This window comes from Capricornis sumatraensis, chromosome 4, assembly GCF_032405125.1.
Source record: "Capricornis sumatraensis isolate serow.1 chromosome 4, serow.2, whole genome shotgun sequence".
NCBI lineage: Eukaryota > Metazoa > Chordata > Mammalia > Artiodactyla > Bovidae > Capricornis > Capricornis sumatraensis.
The window spans coordinates 19,679,952-19,690,251 of record NC_091072.1 but is presented as its reverse complement, the minus strand read 5'-3'; positions in this window follow the sequence as shown (position 1 = coordinate 19,690,251).

Genomic DNA, 10,300 nt, shown 5'->3' with positions numbered 1-10,300 from the left:
AATGGTTTTAGAAACCCTTTAGAAGCTCAAGTCCTTACTTCTGAGTTTTCAGGCAGATGGAAGGAAGGGGCCAAGAAGCAACAATTCCTAAAGGAAAAATATCCACATTCGATGAACTATTTTAACAAAAAGCAAAATGCCATGGATACTCCATGATCAGTTCACAAATCATTGGTTCAGCTCACCTTGGTTGAAATCATCTGAAATCGGACCAGCCTCTCCTAGCTGGATGGATACTCAGATCAACAACCCTGGGAAGGAACAAAAGAAGCAGAGGGAGGCGGGGCAAAGGGGCTCCACTGGCCACCTCAGGCTTCTCAGTGAGCTGCCAGGACTCCGGCAGGACAGCCCACCTGCTCAGGGGCCCTAGACCCACCTTTGCTTCCATCATCCTGCACCGTGAAGCCGTCCTCAGACTGTGTACATTTCCTCTGTGTGATCTAATTGTCCAGGATATCCAGTTTCTGTCTCTTAAAAAAAAAAAAAATATTATTTGGGCCACCCAGAGTCAACATGCCAAAGGAATACAGCTAAATGTGCTCCATTCTTGGCCAGGTAAGAGCTGTAGTCTCTGTCTACCTTTTCTGTTGGAATTAGCATAACCATCCACAGAGGTTTACTCACTGAGGGAAACACCCAAGGCCCTCTTTAAGCAGTGGTTAATTACATCCTGCTATTTATCCCATTTATTAGAGGTTAACTAATTAGCACCCAGCCAACTCCATTTTTAATCTAGCATGTTCCTCTTCCCCCTCCCCCCCACAGACTCCCAGTGTCCTGAGTGGTCTGGGTCACGTAGTCCTAAACCAGGTAAGCCTGTCCTCTCTTCTAGGTGACCCAGGCCCCTTTAGCAAGGCCCACCCTGCTGCCCCTGCCTGAGCTGTATCCTCTCTAGCCCTAGATCTCATCTGATGCAATGAGAACAGACCCAGGCTTTGGAGCCAGGCAAATGTGGGTTGTTGGCTCAGCCATATTAGCGGCTGGGGAACTTTAGGTAAGTCCTGATTCCCTTTTCCTCATGTTTTCAATGGGAATGTTACTAACATGTAAACTAATTATTGGGAATGTTATTCAACAAATCTTATTCCCTTTTCTTAAAAAACTTTTTAGAAAGAAGCTAAGAGATGTCTATGAGGCAGCATAGTTTTGTTTTTTAATATTTATTTATTTGGCTGTGCCTGTTCTTAGTTGTGGGATCCAAACTCTTAGCTGTGGCATGTGGGATCTACTTTCTAGACCAGGGATCAAACCTGGGCCCCCTGCAATGGGAGCTCTGAGTCTCAGCCATTGGACCACCAGGGAAGTCCTAATATTTATCCTTTTATATCTGAATTATCTATCTCAGCATTGTGCTTTCAAGACTGGTCTATATTGTACCATGTATCAGGATTTCATTTCTTTTTAAAGACTGAATAGTATTCCATTGTATGTATAGACCACGTTTTCTTTATCCATTCATCTCTTGATGAACATATGGGTTATTTTTAGCTATTGTGAATAATGCTGTGCACATTGGTGTACAATATCTGCTAAGTCCCACCTTTCAGATCTCTCAGGTTTCCACCTACAAGTGGAATTGCTAGCTCACCTAGTAATTCTCTGTTTAACTCTTTGAGGTTCATCTTTTTTCATCTGTTTTATACTCATATGCTTTATTTACTTTTCTATAGCTCACATGCCTCGCAAGTTAAACAACAAACATTTGTTCCTCGCAGTTCTGGAGGCCAGGAAGTCTAAGACCAAGATTTCAGCAGATCTGCCGTCTGGTTTTAACTTCTCATTGTGACTTCACATGGCAGAAAGGACAAGGAAGTTCCCTGGGGTCCCTTTTATAAGAGCATGAACCCCATTCCTGAGGGCTTTGCCTTCATGAGCTAATCACCTCCTGAAGACCCCACATCTAATACCATCACCTTGGGGGGTAGGGCTCCAACACATGAGTTTTGAGAGGACACAAACCTTCAGTCTGCAGCACACTTCTCCACTTAGTTTTCCTCATTTTCTGTAGCAGAACTGAGTCATCTTAGGTATTGCAGCCGATTCTCATTACAACCCCTGCCAAGCAACATGGTTCAGATCTGATCATGGACCTTGACAAAACTGCTACAGTCCTCAGGCCAGACCTAAGCACAGAATGCCTGGATCCGAGATGTATTAATTTATTAATTGCTAGGGCTGTGCTCAGAAAAAAGCCCTGAGTCCTCCATGCCTCTGTCCTGCACTGCCACCAGCCTCTCTGCACCATCCGTGCTATTTACATTCTTTCAAACGCTGTAGGATTCATTCACCTGCTCTCCACACCGTCCCCTGTGGCTGCCTTCTCTAACCTCCACTTCCTGCTCCTTTTATGTAGTTCAGATGTTTGCTGCCTGGGGGGAAGGGGGTGAAAGTGGGGGTAGGGGGTGGAGGTGGGAGTGGGTGGGTGCCCAGGGCCACAGCTCGCTCCCCTGGAGAGGGAGCCTCCACTTCTTGGCTAGTCCACCCAACCAACTGGCCCTGGCCCCCCTCAGCGCCACCAACAGCCCGAGGGCCTTTCCAGTCTTCCCTAGAAAAGGCAGATTTAATCCTCTCGAGTTCTCTGCAGCAACTTCTGAGCAGACAGACTGCTTCCGCTCACCAGGGGCTCACAAACCCAGTCACACTGAAATGCGCTTATGTGTGTGGATGGCTGTTCAGAGCTGAACCCGCGCTGGAGGGTACATACGCACTTCCTGGCCCCAGGCATAAACACCACGTATGTATTCTTTCCTTTCAGAAGGCATGCTTCTCATGCTTGTAATGAAGTGTGGTCAGAACATATTCTCTTCTAGCATATTAGGTCAGTCAGAGGTTTTTCCGTCTTCTTTATTCCTGTGAATGAAAACGGAAGTCAGCAAAGCCTGTCATTGAATCCTGTACACACGTGTCAGAGAGGCGGTTCTAGAGTGGTGATTTAAAGGGAAAGGCAAGGGATTAGACTGTGTGAGCCTCTTGCAGTAGCTTCCATCTATGGGTTGGGAAAAACACGGAAATATCTAAATATTATATAATATTTAAATAGTTATCTAAACATGATTAAGTTTTCCACTTGGAAGTTATCAAGTCTGAAGTATATCAAATTGAAGAGTGCTGTAAATATAGATTCTTTTTTGAATCTTATGAGGACTCCTGTCTCTGTGCCTGCTCTCCAGTTGACTGAAGAATTAAGGAAAATGCTTTGCTTGAACTTTCTCTGAAGGGCAACCCTGGCAAAGGTCTTTTCCTGTATTAAATTCCCCATGACCTTGCATGGCAGAGGTGAAGAGTGTGTGTGTGTGTGTGTGTGTGTGTGTGTGTATACACATACATATATGTATGTATGCATAGGCGTGTGTACATATACACATAGGTGTATATAACATTTATTTTTTTTCTTCTTGAAACACCCATTTCCAACTTCCCCCTCATTTTCGTAAAATCCCCTTATCCCTTCCCCACCCCTTGCAACGCAAAGGGGGTTTTCTCCTTCCCACTCTGTGTTGCTATTAACTCATATGCACTCGTGACAGGATGTATTCAAATTCAGTGCTCACAAAATTCAGAGACCGGTTTTTCTTCCACCCCCAGTGTGCGTTTTCTGACTCGACTTGTAGTTAGTTTTCACTTTAGAAGGTCAGCAGCCCTCACTGGGTGGTGATTGACAGGCGAGGGTTGGGGGAGGGGTCGCCCCCCTCCCCACCCACCCGCTCCTCTGGAGTCAGCATCTTGGCAGAGCAGGAGAGTAGTTGCTCACACCCCCAGTCAGCACCTCGGGGTCCCCTTGTGTCTGTGTACCTGCCTCCCTCCTGAGCCCCTTCAAGTCCTGTTCTGAGAGGAGGCAGAGGTAGTCGCTGCCAGGATAATTAAAATGGAAAGGTGGTTGACAAGAGGCACCAGTTTGTAGCCAAGGTACCCCATTAGCTCAGGGAGCCTGTGGACACCTGTGATTCTCCCATCTCCTGCCTACCCCCTGGATGGGTGGGACTCCACCCTGAAGATAACGCAGTATAAAATACCCTGCTTAGGGGCCAGGAAACCAATACTGGGAACCGGGGGCCTGTGCCCTAGGGCTGCCGTGATGAAGGACTGCAGACTGAGTGGCTTACATAGCAGATATTTGTTTCTACACAGTTTTGGAGGCCAGAAGTCGAGAGCAGGGGTGGCTTCTTCCGAGGCCTCTCTCCTTGGGGATGGATGGATGGATGGTGGTCTCCTCACCGTGCCCTCACATGGCCTTTCCTCTGTGAGTCTGTGTCCCCGTGGCCTCTTCTTATAAGGCACCAGTCGTATTGGATTAGGACCCACTCTAAGGTCCTCATTTTAACTTAAGTACCTCATTAAAGTCCTCGCCTCCAACTATATCTCATTCTGAGGTCCTGGGAGTTAGGACGTTAACTTACTAATTCTGGTGATTACATCTGCGGAGAAGGCAATGGCACCACACTCCAGTACTCTTGCCTGGAAAATCCCATGGATGGAGGAGCCTGGTCGGCTGCAGTCCGTGGGGTCGCTAAGAGTCGGGCATGACTGAGCGGCTTCACTTTCACTTTTCACTTTCATGCATTGGAGAAGGAAATGGCAACCCACTCCAGTGTTCTTGCCTGGAGAATCCCAGGGACGGCGGAGCCTAGTGGGCTGCCATCCATGGGGTCGCACAGAGTCGGACACGACTGAAGCGACTTAGCAGCAGCAGCAGCAGCAATGGAACTGCTGTGAACTTTTCCCAGGAGCAGATCTGATCCCCTCAATGTATTCTTCCTGACCGTGTCTCCCCAGGAGGTAGCTTCCTGTAGGTTCTGGAGTCAGACTCGGACTCCAGTTGGAGCCTTTCTAGCTGTGTCACCTTAGGTTGGTTACTTGATATCTCTGAGCTCAGGTTTCCTCTGCTGGGAAACGGGGGCAAAATACATACAGGCCTGACTTGGTACTGGTCTCCGTACCCAGACCCTCTCCCTTCTTGAGGTCCCCAAGGACATCCCATCCACAGGGATGACAGATGCATTTATTTGTGATATGTCAGCAGGTACCAGCTGGGCCCATCACTATGACCTCGGAACCTCCACGGAAGGAGGTCCATCTCCTGGGGCCTTGTCTCTTCCTGGGTCCCCCAGGCTCAGCTGAACCTGCTCGGGGCCCCTGGTCTGGCTTGGGGGTAGGGGCAGACTAGGGAGTCTCACCTCCAAGGCCACCTGTTCCTAAACAGGCAGGGGGCGGGGTTTAGACTCCAGAGGGGACGCAGACTGAAATCAGAAGGCTCCAGGCTTGGATCAGGGCCCACGCAAAAGCCACTCATACCAGTTGTCAGATTCCAGTGATTAGCAGTTTTCCAGACTGGGGAAGGGGACCTGTCGCTTGTCCAGGAGGGTGGGAAGCAATGGCTCAGGGCACTAGGGGAGAGAGAGGAGGCAGGGAGAGGACCAGACTCCCTGGGAGAGAAAGCAGTGCGTGGAGGATGGCCCTGAATTCAGGGAAGAAGTTTCTCAATCAAGAGTGTCACAGGGCAGCTGGCATCAGCCCCATCCAAGTGCCACCCCCATATCCACCCCTCCCACCCTGACCAGCGGGCTCTGCTGAGGCAGGGGGCTCTGGGCCAGGGGCATGGCAGCCTCTGGCAAAGAAATGACGAGAGGCTGGGAGGCCAGCCCCGCTAAGGCTTTGCACAGGGACAGGCTGGCCCGCTGGTGGCCCCGTTCTCTGCCTGTTGCCTTCTCCTGCCCTCCGTGGCTGGCTCGCATCTCTCCAGATGGTGCAGAGGCGGGGAGAGGTCACAGAGAAGCAGGTCTGTTGTGCTTGGCGTGGAGGGGAGCTGAGTTAGGGTTCGTGGGTATTGTGTGCTTGGAGGCACCCCCTTTCTTCCCAGAGCAACAGAAAACAGACAAGAGTTTAAGTCAGCACCCTAGTCCCAGTGTCTTCCTGCAGCTCTGCTGAGGGTAGGGGAGGAGAGATCAGATGGGCACAGGGCTTCCCGGGCTCCCCAGCTTATCCACAAAGACACAGACGCCTCTCAGCCCTGAAGTCCCTCCCCCAAGTCTAGCTGGGTATTGGGAGCCCATTCCCCACCGGCTGGCAGCCCCGGGGGCTGGCTGTGTAGCCCAGGCCTGGCCTTTCCGCACGATCCCCTGGTCTTGGCTCCACATCTGTCCTGGGCCTGGGCTGTTGCTGCCTGGGTCTGACAGTCAGGCCTTTCCCACCTGGGGCTAGATGCTGTCTGTTGAAGCCCCACTCCCTAGATGGGAGCAGGGTGTGCTCTATCTGGTTGGACTGAAAGGCCCTGCACCCCGTGAGTGACCCCCTTGGCATGTTGGCGCCAGCTGCGGCGAGCTGGAGCTGCCCCGCTGACCACGGGGATTTACATTTCCTGTCCTCCCCTCCTCCCACACCCAGTGAGCAGCGAAACCAACCAGGGTTAATCTCTCTTGGCCGCTGGCTGCCACTGTGGGGTCAAGCGTGCCTCCTGGCTGAGCCCGCAAGCCCCGGGATCTGTGGGAGTGTCCACGTGGGAGGTACATGTGGCAGTGGGCTGTGGACACCCTGCGGGCCCTCCCAGAGCCATCTCTCTCTCACTCTCTTCTCTGAGCACTTCCCTGGCAGCTGGCTCATCTGGCTCACTGTCTCTGAATCTTTTGACTTGGATGACCTCCCACCTGGGTTACTGCCCCGGCCTCCTTACTTGTCCATCCACCTGCCCCATCCCAGGCCTCTGCCCTGTCTCTTCCTGCTTCTATGAACCCTACGCACGAGGCTGCTCTGATCATATATCCTCATTACAAATGTTTATGTTTCCGGCCACCTTCATGGAGTCTGCAGTGGACCCTCCACCTCCTTTCCCAATGTCCACCCTTTGTCTGGAAACTCCCTTTGCCCCAAGTCATTCCTGGATGTGCTCTGTATTTTCTTTCCCGAGTGACTGGGCTCGCCCTGTTCTCTGTGCCCCGAACGCCCTCCTCCTGGGACTCTTAAGACAGTTTAAGAAAGATCCTGCCTCTGAGCTTTAAGCACACACATCCGAATCTGCCATCCATGTGATCCCCAGCCCACTCTCACCAGAGACTTATGCAAGCTACCTCCGGTCTGTCTGAGAATTGCCCCATGCCTAAATGATGCAAAACCAGAGTCATAACCCCCTCAAGAGAGACTTTGAACTTTACTTATTAATCACTTGGAAATTTGGACAGCATGATGTCTGTCCCTTTCACTTTCAGTTCGGGGAGGCTCACTGAGCTTCCTTCAAGGATGTGGCTCTTTGCCTGGCAAACAATACATTCTGTACATTTAGGCCACTTTGTCTTTGTTCCATGACAAGACCTACTCAGTGTTTTCTTAATTTTTCAGCCAAAAGTAATCTTCTTGTCTCTCTAGCTCCTTTAATATTTTGTCTGTTCTGTAAAGCAGGCCCCTATTTTCTTTTATTCATTCATTTACCAGATACCCAGGCATTATTATTATATCAGACACTGTTGTTTGCCCTGAGCTATGGTAGTGAACAAAACAGACAAGGATTAAAAAACCTGATCTCATGGAACTTACATCATGTACAGAGAAAGACAATAAAAACACAGAAGTAATTTGTATAATGTGTTACATATTGATAGGTCATGGAGAAAAATAAAGCAAGGATAGAGATACAGAACGTTGGAGGATGCTAAAAATTTTAAATAAGACATTTTATGAACTTAACCTAACCCATTTTGGATATGCTCAGTTCTTAGGGGGTTTTTTGGTAGATGGCGGCAGCTGCTGAGAAATATGAGGTAGGTGGAGGTTAGCTGTTCCCCTGTAATGTCACTGTCAGGAAATAATCAAAGTACAGCTCATACTAGACTCTGCTTATGACGATTATTAATCAAATACTTTGTTCACAAAGCAGATCTGAAATTGTTCATACAACCTATACTGAATTCCCATCGACTTTTCGTTATTTCCCAGGTCTGTGCCTTCCTGTCAGGATCTTGGTCCACAAATCCCTCTAAACCAACCTCTGGGAATGGCTCAGAGCAGGAACTCCAACTCTTTGTGACCCCATGCACTGTAGCACACCAGGCTCCTCTGTCCATAGAGATTCTCCAGGCAAGAGTACTGGAGTGGGTTGCCATGCCCTCCTCCAGGGGCTTTTCCCAAGCCAGGGATCAAACCCAGGTCTCCCACATTGCAGGTGGATTCTTTACCATCTGAGCCACCTGGGAAGCCCAAGTCCCTAAATGATTGCAGCCAATTATCAAACCAATCCCCCTAAATAAAATTTTAATTTTACCAATAGAAGCACTATTGCTTTGCTTCTTCATACGTGGCTAGCTTCACCAACAAAAACTTACCTTTTGAATTTAATGAACTCATCAGCAAAGTGTTGGTTGTGACTTGAGAAAAGTGGAAGTGTTAGTTGCTCAAGCCTATCGGACTGTTTGTGACCCTGCGTACTGTAGCCCACCAGGCTCCTCCATCCATGGGATTCTCCAGGCCAGAATACGGGAGTGGGTTGCCATTTCCTTCTTGAGGGGATCTTCCTGACCCGGGGATCGAACCCAGGCCTTCTACATTGTGGGCAGGAGATTTGAGACGGGGGTAACATAAATTCTTGAAATAATATCCTGGGAGTGAGGCCTTTTCTGGGAGAATGCCAGCTGAGTATTCCTGGACTGTGGATTCTTTTTTTTTTTTTTTTTTAATTTTTTTTAGAATCTTTCCTGGTGGTCCAGTGGCTAAAATTCCAAGCTCCCAATGCAGGGAGCCCAGGTTCCATTCCTGGTCAGATAACTATTTCCCACATGCCACAGCTAAGAGTTTGCATGCTGCAACTAAAGATTCCTCTTGCCGCAACTAAAGATTCCTCTTGCCGCAACAAAGACCCAGCATGACCAAATAAATATGAATATTTAAAATTATTTTAAAATTAATTATTCTTGGCTATGCAGGGTGTATGTTTCAATGCTATTTTCTCACATCATCCCACTCTCTCCTTCCGCCACTGTGTCCAGAAGTCTGTTCTTTATGTCTGCAGCTCCTCTGCTGCTCTGCCTGTAGGATCATTGGTACCATCTTTTTAGATTCCATATGTATGGTTAAATAATATGATATTTATCTTTCTCTTTCTGACCTACTTTACTCTGTATAATAGCCTCCTTAGAACTGACTCAAATGCATTCCTTTTTATAGCTGAGTGATATTCCATTGTGTTTATATACCACCACTTCCTTCTCCATTCAGCTGTTGCTGGATATCTAGGTTACTGCCATGTCCCTGCTGTTGTAAATAGTGCTGCAGTGAGCGTTTGGGTACATGTGTCTTTTTCAGTTATGGTTTCCTCAGGGTTATATGCCCAGGAGTGAGATTGCTGGGTAGCATGGTAGTTTTATGTCTAGTTTCTAAAGGAATCTCCATACTGTTCTCCAGTGGTTTTATCAATTTGCATTCCCATCAAGAGTATTCTTCAGTTTTTTTAAAAAAATTTGAGATTAAGAAAAAAACAAGGGAAGGAAATGGCAACCTACTCCAGTACTCTTGCCTGGACCAAATTCCATGGACCAAGGAGCCTGGTGAGCTAGAGTTCACAAGAGTTGGACATGACTGAGGGCCTAATCAACAATAACAAAGGCAAGAAAGAGCAGATTAGGGCGATGCTGTGAGGAGGTGCAGGAGGGGATCTCTGCAGTGAACATCACTGAAGGAGTGATGGCCTGCGATGGAGACTTGGGGGAGGGAGGCATCACTCCAAGTTTGTGCCTCAAACGGGGGCACAAACAGTGCCTCAAACGGTGGTTGATGAAGCTCTTTTATCGTAGATGCCTGAAAAATCCGTCTTGGTTATTGAACTTAAATACGAAAAACCTAAAGGAGAGTTTTAAAATCAATTTGTAGGAAATCAGGACACACTCCCGCAACCCACACATAGAAGTTCCTAAAGACCATGGATACGTTTTAGATGTAACTGACACCCACGAGAGGCCTTTCACTGAGCTGGGTGCTCACCATTTCCCCAAGAGGCAGAGAGAACCATGTGGATGAGTAACCCAAGTAAAACCTATTGACAATATATTGTGAAATAAGCTTTATATCGTGTGATTCAGGTGAGATGTTCTGTGGTAGTTTGGAGAAGAAAAAGAACCCCCACCCCACCCCGAGATGTCCAGTTGGCCCAGAGGGTTAGGTAGGTGGGATTAGGACAGGGGTGATAATAATTTAAATATTTATCAAGCTGCAGCTGGTGCCAGGAGCTGTCCTGCCAGGAGCTGTTTGGGGCCTTCGTGGTGGGTACTGTGACTATGCCCAATTTACAGATGAGGACATTGAGGCCCGCAGAACTTGGAGC